Here is a 9915-nt window from a genome sequence, read left to right on the forward strand (position 1 = left end):
TAGGCCATGCATCTCTCCTTTTGCGTCAGACAGACAACCATATAAGCTGATTCACTTAAGATAGTGCTTAAAATCAACTATGATTTCCTGCTACCCTCTCCCATCTTTAGGATTTTGATGTCCTCCTTGCCTTCTTCTTGTTTCTTCTTTGCAACTCATGCTCTTCTTGCATTTCCAATAGTGGTTTTCTTATTTCCATTTCATCTTGCTACTTTTCTACTAAGGGAAGGATTCTCAACTTGTGTTTTAGGATCAGATTCAAACTGCTGAATTATTTTAAGATTTGCCCGTCAGTGAAATTCCCTAGCTCTGCCGTTGTTATAAACGGCGGTCATTTGGCATTGGCTACCCTAGATTGCAGCTTTTTCTCATTGAAGTTACGGCCTATGTCCTGACACTCTTCCCTGTCCTGCAAAATTTCTGCCGAGATATGAGCTGAAACCCGTCTGGAGGTTCTGTTGTGACTAAGTTGCTTTCCTCGAGGTGCATTTTACATCACTGGGATGATCATGAACTTTGTTTATTTGAATTCTACAGCTGCTTGTTGGTCTATTGGTATTCCAACTCTTTTGGACGCTGTGTAGTTCTTGAATTCGTATAGATGATAGTTTCTTGGCTTTCAGCAAGTTTCATTCTGATTTTTCTACAAATTCCTTTTCAGAATTTATTATTTTATCTCTTGCTTTTCCATTTGAGAATCCTATGAATCCTATTCTTACCTGCTTTTTCTTAACCCAGGATTCAACAGTCATGTTAGCGTTGGTTTGCACTTGCTTTTCTGTGTCTACTTCTGATGGAGGGATTTCTGTTCCCTGTCCTCACAGTCATTCACGAGTACCTCTGCATTATGTAGTCTGCTTAGGATTGACTTTAGCCCAGTTTTTATCTCATTCATTGAGTTTTCTGATACTATTGGGTTCTTCTTTAGAGTTTCTCTTCCCCATTTCTGGTATTCTGCCTTTTGTGATTCTGAGGCACTGTGGTTCATCAGTGTTTTCCTCAACTCCTATTTCAGAGCTTGATCTCTTATAGTTTTGCCATCTAGTTGTTTGAAAGCTTATTTTTTGGGCCTTCAATCCCTTTGGAACTAAAAATGGTACTTCCTGTTTTTTTACTATACTTCTTTTACTCTACAAATCAGGTAATATCATGTATCTAATATAGACTTTTAGGGCTTGGTTAAGTGCAAACTTTAGACTATTTGGTGTATGCAAGTCCATGGTATTTCTGTGAGGACAATTTTCCCTAGACCTTGATGCCATGCCCTGTTCCTGTGTGTGTTGTCTGGTATATCTCTAAATCCTGGTGTTGCCTTTGTTGTGATGAACACACCATACTGTTTCAGTTAGTAGAACCTCATTTTTATTGCACTAATCTCACAATTCTGAAAGGGCACATGGCACTTCCTCTAGTGGAAATGAGGCTTCTATATGTTTTCGGCTCTGCATTCTTCTGTATGACATTTTGAAGTGTCTCCAAACAGCCAAGAAAGAGTGCGCTTATACTTTCTACTTCCATGGGAATGTCCCAATGTTACCAGTTCTTCCCAGAGCTTCTCTGTCTACAGAGACACCAGTGGAAGCATATGTATGGATGTCATAGTTCAGGGCCTGCTGGGATGATCCTGCAGACCGACCAGTGTTTCCTCGGTGCAGTACCATGTCAGTGTCATCCAAAATGTAGCATCTGCATTTGGGTGATAATGCTGTAAGAAATGCTTCATCTTCTCATGCTGTGGACTTTGACCACTTTTCCTAGTTCTCTCATTCTTGAGTAATGTTTTCACGAAGGCAACCACAGAGATGTTCCGCATCGTCTGCCTCAAACCAGACTGTAATCACAATCCAGGTTATGAATGTAGCAGATCCTAAATCTTTTAATACTGATTTCAAACCCAACACCAGCTGGATCACTCAGACCAGATGCATGATACCTCTGATTGAGCCCCACACGTGCTCTATTGGCAAAAAGTCAAATTGGACCCTGGTCCTGCAGATGCAGTGGATGTGGCCATAGGACATATCGATAAACTCAACCTCATGCGCCAGTGCTTTTGCTGTCTCACTGAGGTCACAGTTCTCTTTCCTCTCTTGAAAGTACCCACCAAAACCCACAACGCACTCTAGATCCCTGAGTTCTGCGAGAGCCATCATCCGTAGCCCTACCCCTCTTTTTCCGCTGCCTCTGCTAGCTCAGGTTTGGCAGCTCGGATCTTGGTCTCAGATTCAATTGTGGGGATATTTTGAACTGATTTCTTTGAGTTCTGTCAGCCAAGCATCTTCTGTGCACTCTGCTAACACTCAGCGCATCACCTTCAATCCCATACTTGCTGCCGGCTTGAGGGTGTGCTTCCAAGTTAAACAGAGTTTCACCTTTGATGCTCCATTACCAGAGGTCAGATCCTGCACTGTTTTCCATTCTCTAGTTTGCCTTTTACTGCTTCCAGTTTTTCTGAGGCCTCATCCTGTCTTTGGAACTAACAGACCACTCTTAGGAAAGTGTCCTTGCCAAGGGCTTGGTGAGTGGTTCTGTACAATTTTTTGTGTATGGTAGCTAGTGAGAGCAGTTTGCACTGTTTCTCTTCCTACTGGGCATCGACAAATCATCACTTTTCACAAATAATTCACAGAAATTGGATATTTGTTTCACTCCATTTTTTTACAGCCCTCGTCGGTGGGTTTGCCCGAAGACTCCAGCTTTGACCTTATGTTGATAAGGAAGTTGCAGTTTTTAAGAATGTTAATAGTATTGATTTACGTGTTTTGGTATTTATATGAAAGTGAAGTTAGTTTTTGAATATTACCAAATCAACCTAGAAGTCAGACTTGACAATTTCTGTAAAATTTTGTCAGCACTAAGGAAAAAACCGAAAGTCTCAATGTAAAAAACAGTCCAAGTGTTAGAAGGGGACATGCCAACTCTTTTCTCCTGAAACCTCCAACAACAAAAGGAACAATGAAATACCTATTGGAACCAAGATATAACCCCCAACCTGGGTTTCCTTTGTGCACCTGGTGCCCTTTACTCCCAGTGACACATACTAGGCAATGTTGGCATATCTAGGGGTAACATTCCCCTCTAAGAATATACAAGAAAATCTAAACAAAATTTATAAATTTAGGCTTGATTCCAAAAGCACCTAGAGGCATTTAACTATGAGAAGCCTGCTGCAGCTATGCTAGGATATTGAGAACCAGGTGCTCTTCTATCAGTGCTGAGAAGGCTTAATCATCCGATCATGTTGGGGAAATCAATTTAACACAACCAATTCTGCACCTCCAAGATATAGTGCACCCCGGGCTTGACGGAAGTGAATGTCTGTCCACATTAAATGTGTCTTTAATGTGTTTGGCGACTTTTACAGTTCAGTTCACTATCTGACTTCTAATATTTTCCTGTACTGTCTTGAAAAACTGAGGCCTAATACATATTCAAGTTCATTCAAAGATTCCTCTCACTTCCCACACTACTTTCAGCCCAAAGTATACATAACCTAAGCATTTCCTGAATCTAGGGGAAGGTCATCATTTCTTTGTGTGAGCTAATTTTTGAATTCCTATCTATTTTAGTCGAGAGTATTTGACCTTTAAGGAGTTCACAGTTGTTCACCGAGTGTGAAGGAGGAGGAACTCTGATACTAGTAGCGGCTTGCTCTCCTCCTACTGGAATCATTGCACCTCAGGTTCTGATCCTTTGAAATGGATGCCTGAGTGCAGTGGAGGGAAGAGCATGTGATTGATAGCTGGGAACAAACGTGGGAATAGGCTTACCTGGGCTTGGTGCATTTCGGTCTGTATGATTCGTAAATGCCCCTTGGAATGTGTGGATTCACACAACCTCTTCCAAGAACATGAGCACTTATATCATCTCTGCCGTCTCTTCTCTTTTAGACGTCAGGAATCTTGGACCCGTTCTTGGAGCAGAGAATCGAGTAACTTTCTCAAGGGCACATTGATTCTCCGTATGTTTCTACCAGTATCAGTGAGGTTCAGTAGGTCCCATGAATGCCTTTCGAGCCTGGTATGCTCTAGAGATATCTCCATGCCGATATTCTCCACTGTAGCAGAACAACTCTCATCAATGTGTTTGCACATCTCCTCAATTCATGCAGCCAGTTTTCTGCCAGCTTCTCTTCGTGTCTCCCATAAAGTCGACATCAAAGGGACTGGGCAAGTCTGAAAAAACCTCGGAGCTCCAACAGTAAGCTGATGACAGGCAGATCTTACACTCTCTGCCCTTTTAGATTCTGGAAACTGACCCGTGATCTCAGGTCTTTGGGCAGCAGCAGTATCTCGAAATTAATCAGCTTCCCGAACAAAGACATAAGCCAATCTCCACATAGGGCAGCAGACCCACCATCAAACTGATCCACCCACAGAATTCTGCCCAGTTACCTTGGATCCACCAGCCGCAACAAGCCTCGTGGTACACACCAACATTCCACCTGGAATCCAACCGGTACCTGACATCCACAGTGGTTGAGGCATCTAGTCCGTTTTGGGGGTGATGCTGCATTAGAGGAGAGTTTCCTAAGGGAAATGTGATTCTATCCACAAGGGTCCCATGGTCCTTTTCTCTTCTCACTTTCCTTTGTTCATTTCTGTATACATAGTACAAATGGAGGGAAGAGTGTCCATGTTCAGTTTATGGATTCACAGTTATTTAAACTTTCTAACAGTTCACAGTACACAGAGACCCACTCAAGGAAACTCATGTTTGTGTAATATCCATTCACCCAGATTACATATCCGTCTGTTGCTTTCTGCTGAAACACCCACACTCTCAGAACATGGATCCATTTTTTCATGGGGGCTGAAATTCCTAGAAATGAAACCAATCCCAACGTGCACTTTCCTGTCTGTCTTTTTTGCTCTTAGTACAGTTTTGCAGAGCTACTTGTCTTTGTTATAGGCTTATGCCATTCCTTCTCTACGTAGGGTAGAATTAGGCAATCGTTCATCCTGTTGGAAGACTTGTAAGTCTTTTTTCCCATTCTATGACCCACTCTTATTCAAAACCGTCATTTGGTTTGGCTCATGATATGCACTTCTGGATCAGTATCTATGAATAATAATGCAAGCATCTGATTTCTGAATACAAGTGTGTTGAGTACATGCTAACAGCGATAATAGTTCGATGCGTGCTGAATGATACTTGACAACATTTTGAGTATTTTGTCTTGAATATTCTTGGTTGTTTGGTATATTTCAGCCAACTTTTACCTTTTGGTTTTTGTTTGTTTGTCTCACTGTTTGTTTTGCAAACACTTTATGACATGCATCACTCCTTTTGCTTCAGAAAGACAGTCATGTAAGATGATTAACTTAATATAGTGCTTAAAATCAACTATGATTACCTGCTACCCTCTCCCATATTTAGGATTTTGATGTCCTCCTTGCCTTCTTCTTCTTACTTCTTTGCAACTCTGGCTCTTATTGCATTTGCAATAATGGTTTTGTTATTTCCATTTAACCTTGCTACTTTTCTTCTCAGGGTAGGATTCTCAATTTTTGATTTAGGATCAGTCTCAAACTGCTGAATTCTTTTCAGGTTTGCTGCTCAGTGAAATTCCCTAGCTCTGTCGTTGTTATAAGCGGCAAACATTTGGCATTGGCTAACCTAGATTGCAACATTTTCTCATTCAGGTTATGGTCTATGTCCTGGCACTCCTCCCCGTGCTTCAAAATTTCTGATGAGATATCAGCTGAAACCCCTCTGGAGGTTCTATTGTGACTAAGTTGCTTTCCTCGAGGTGCATTTTACATCACTGGGATGATCATGAAATTTGTTTATTTGAATTCTACATCCGCTTGTTTGTCTATTGGTATTCCAACTCTATAGGACGCTGTGTACTTCCTGAATTCGTATAGATGATACTTTCTTGGCTTTCAGCAAGTTTCATTCTGATTTTTCTACAAATACCTTTTCAGAATTTATTATTTTATCTCTTGCTTTTCCATTTGGGAATCCTAAGAATCCTATTCTTACCTGCTTCTTCTTAACCCAGGAGTCAACAGTGATGTTAGCGTTGGTTTGCCCTTGCTTTTCTGTGTCTTCTTCTGATGGAGGGATTTCTGTTCCCCTGTCCTCACAGTCAATCACGAGTCCCTCTGCATTATGTAGTCTGCCTAGGATTGACTTTAGCCCAGTTTTTATCACACCCATGGAGTGTTCTGATACTATTGGGTTCTTCTTTAGAGTTTCTCTTCCCCTTTCTTGGTGTTCTGCCTTTTGTGATTCTGAGGCACAGTGGTTCATCATTGTTTTACTCACCTCAATTTTCAGAGCTTGCTCTGTTATAGTTTTGCCATCAAGTTGTTTGAAAGCTTATTTTTTGGGACTTCAATCCCTTTGGAACTGAAAATGGTACTTCCTGTTTCTTTTACTATACTTCTTTTACTCTACAGTTCAGGTACTATCATGTATCTAATATAGACTTATAGGGCTTGGTTAAGTGCAAACTTTAGACTCTTTTCTGTACGCAATTCCATGGTATTTCTATGAGGACAATTTTCTCTAGACCTTGATGCCATGCCCTGTTCCTGTGTGTGTTGTCTGGTATAACTCTAAATCCAGGTGTTGCCTTTGTGTTGATGAACACACCATACTGTTTCAGTTAGTAGAATCTCATTTTTATTACACTAATCTCACACTTCTGAAAGGGCACAGGGCACTTCTTCTAGTGGAAATGAGGCTTCTATAGGTTTTCAGCTCTGCATTCTTCTGTATGTCAATTTGAAGTGTCTCCAAAACAGACAACATAGATTGCACTTGTACACTCTACTGCCATGGGAATATCCCAATGTTACCAGTTCTTCCCAGAGCTTCTCTGTCTACAGAGACACCAGTGGAAGCATATGTATGGATGTCATAGTTCAGGGCCTGCTGGGATGATCCTGCAGACTGACCAGTGTTTCCTCGGTGCAGTACCATGTCAGTGTCATCCAAAATGTAGCATCTGCTTTTGGGTGATAATGCTGTAAGAAATGCTTCATCTTCTCATGCTGTGGACATTGACCACTCTTCCTAGTTCTCTCATTCTTGAGTAATGGGTTCACGAAGCAACCACAGAGCTGTTCTTCATCCTCTGCCTCAAACCAGACTGTAATCCCAATCCAGGTTATGAATGTAACAGATCCTAAGTCTTTTAATACTGATTTCAAACCCAATGCCCCCTGGAACCCTCAGTCCAGATGCATGATACCTCTGATTGAGCCCCACACGTGCTCTATTGGCAAAATGTCAAATTGGACCCTGATCCTGTAGTTGCAGTGGATGTGGCCATAGGACATATCGCTAAACTCAACCTCATGCGCCAGTGCATTTGCTGTCTCACTGAGGTCACAGTTCTCTTTGCTCTCTTGAAAGTACCCACCAAAACCCACAACGCACTCTAGAACCCTGAGTTCTGTGAGGGCCATCATCCGTAGCCCTATCCCACTTTTTCCGCTGTCTCTTCTAGCTCAGATTTGCAGCTTGATTCTTGGTCTCAGATTCAATTGTGGGGATATTTTGAGCTGATTTCTTTGAGTTCTGTCAGCCAAGCATCTGCTGTGCACTCTTCTAACACTCAGCGCATCACCTTCAATCCCGTGCCTGCTGCCCGCTTGAGAGTGTGCTTCCAAGGAAAACAGTGTTTCACCTTTGATGCTCCATTACCAGAGGTTAGATCCTGTACTGGTTTCCATTCTCTACTTTGCCTTTTCTGCTTCCGGTTTTTCTGAGGCCTCATCCTGTCTTTGGATGTAACAGACCACTCTTAGGCAAGTGTCCTGTGCCAATGGCTGGGTGAGTGTGTTTTTACAATATTTTGTGTATGTTAGCTAGTGAGAGCAGTTTGCACTTGTTCTCTTCCTACTGGGCATCGACAAATCAACACTTTCACAAATATATCACTGAAATTGGATATTTGTTTCGCTCCATTTTCTTTACAGCCATGGTCGTAGGATTTGTCCAAAGATCCCAGCTTTGTCATTATGTTGATAAGGCAGTTGCAGTCTTTAAAACATTTATACTATCGATTTACGTGTTTTGGCATTTATATGAAATTGAAGCTAGTTTTTGAGAATTACCAAATCAACATAGAATATAGACTTGACAATTTCTGAAAGATTTTGTCATCTCTAAGGATAAAACAGACAGTCTCAATGTAAAATAGCAGTCCAAAAGTTTGAAGGGGACATGCCAACACTTTTCTCTTGAAGCCTCCAACAAAAAAAAAGAACAATGAAATACCTATTGGAACCATGAAATAACCCCCATCCTGGGTTTCCCTTGTGCACCTGGTGCCCTATATTCCGAATGACACATACTAGGCAATGTTGACATTTCAAGGGGTAACATTCCTCTCTAGGAATATACAAGAAAATCTAAACAGAATATACACATTTAGGCTTGATTCCAAAAGCACTTAGAGGCATTTAACTATGAGAAACCTGCTGCAGCTATGCCAGTCTATTGAGAACCAGGTGCTCTTCTATCAGTGCTGAGAAGGCTTAATCATACAATCATGTTGGGTAAAGCAATTTAACACAAACATGTCTGCACCTCCAAGATATAGTGCACCCGGGGCTTGACGGAAGTGAATGACTGTCCACATAACCTGTGTCTTTAATGTGTTTGGCGAATTTTACAGTTCAGTTCACTATCTGACTTCTAATATTTTCCTGTACTCTCTTGAAAAACTGAGGCCTAATACATATTCAAGTTCATTCAAATATTCCCCTCACTTCCCACACACTTTTCAGACCAAAGAATACATAAACCCAGCATTTCCTGAATCTAGGGGAAGGTCATCATTTCATTGTGTGAGCTAAGTATTCAATTCCTATATATTTCATTCAAGAGTATTTGACCTTTATGGATTTCACTATTGTTCACTGAGTGTGAAGGAGGAGGAACTCTGATTCTAGTAGGGCTTGCCCTCTTCCTATTGGATTCATTGCAGCTCAGGTTCTGATCCTTTGAAATGGATGCCTGAGTGGAGTGGAGGGAAGAGCATGTGATTGATAGCTAGGCACAAACTTGGGAATAGGCTTACCTGGGCTTGGTGCATTTCGGTCTGTATGATTCGTAAATGCCCCTTGGGATGTGTGGTTTCTCACGATCTCTTCCATGAACATGAGCACTGTTATCATCTCTGCCATCTCTTCTCTTTTAGACGTCAGGAATCTTGGACCCGTTCCTGGAGCAGAGAATCAAGTAACTTTCTCAAGGGAACCTTGATTCTCCGTATGTTTCTGCCAGTAACACCGAGGTTCAGTAGGTCTCATGAATGTCTTTCGAGCCTGGTATGCTCTAGAGATGTCTCCATGCCGATATTCTCCACTGTAGAATAACAACTTTCATCAATGTGTTCGCACATCTCCTCAATCCATGCAGCCAGGTTTTCTGCCAGCTTCTCTCCGTGTCTCCCATAAAGTCGATATCAAAAGTACTGGGCAAGTCTGAAAATACCTCGGAGCCTCTCCAGTAAGCTGATGACAGGCAGATCTTCCACTGTCTGCCCTTTCAGATTCTGGAAACTGACCTGTGAACTAAGGACTCTGGGCAGCAGCAGTTTCTCGAACTTACTCAGCTTCCCGAAAAAAAGACTTAAGCCAATCCGCACATATGGCAGCAGACACACCATCAAACTGATCCACCCACAGAATTCTGCCCAGTTACCTTGGATCCACCAGCCGCAACATTCCTCGTGGTACACAACAACATTCCACCTGGAATCCAACCGGTAACTGCCATCCCCAGTGGTTGATGCATCAAGTGTGTGTTGGGTTGGATGCTGCATTAGAGGAGAGTTTCCTAAGGGAAATGTGATTCTATCCACAAGGGTCCCATGGTCCTTTTCTCTTCCCTCTTTCCTTTTGTTCAGTTCTGTATAGACAGTACAAACGGAAGGAAGAGTGTCCATGATCA

The sequence above is a fragment of the Camelus bactrianus genome, chromosome 36 (genome assembly GCF_048773025.1).
Source record: "Camelus bactrianus isolate YW-2024 breed Bactrian camel chromosome 36, ASM4877302v1, whole genome shotgun sequence".
Classification (NCBI taxonomy): Eukaryota; Metazoa; Chordata; class Mammalia; order Artiodactyla; family Camelidae; genus Camelus; species Camelus bactrianus.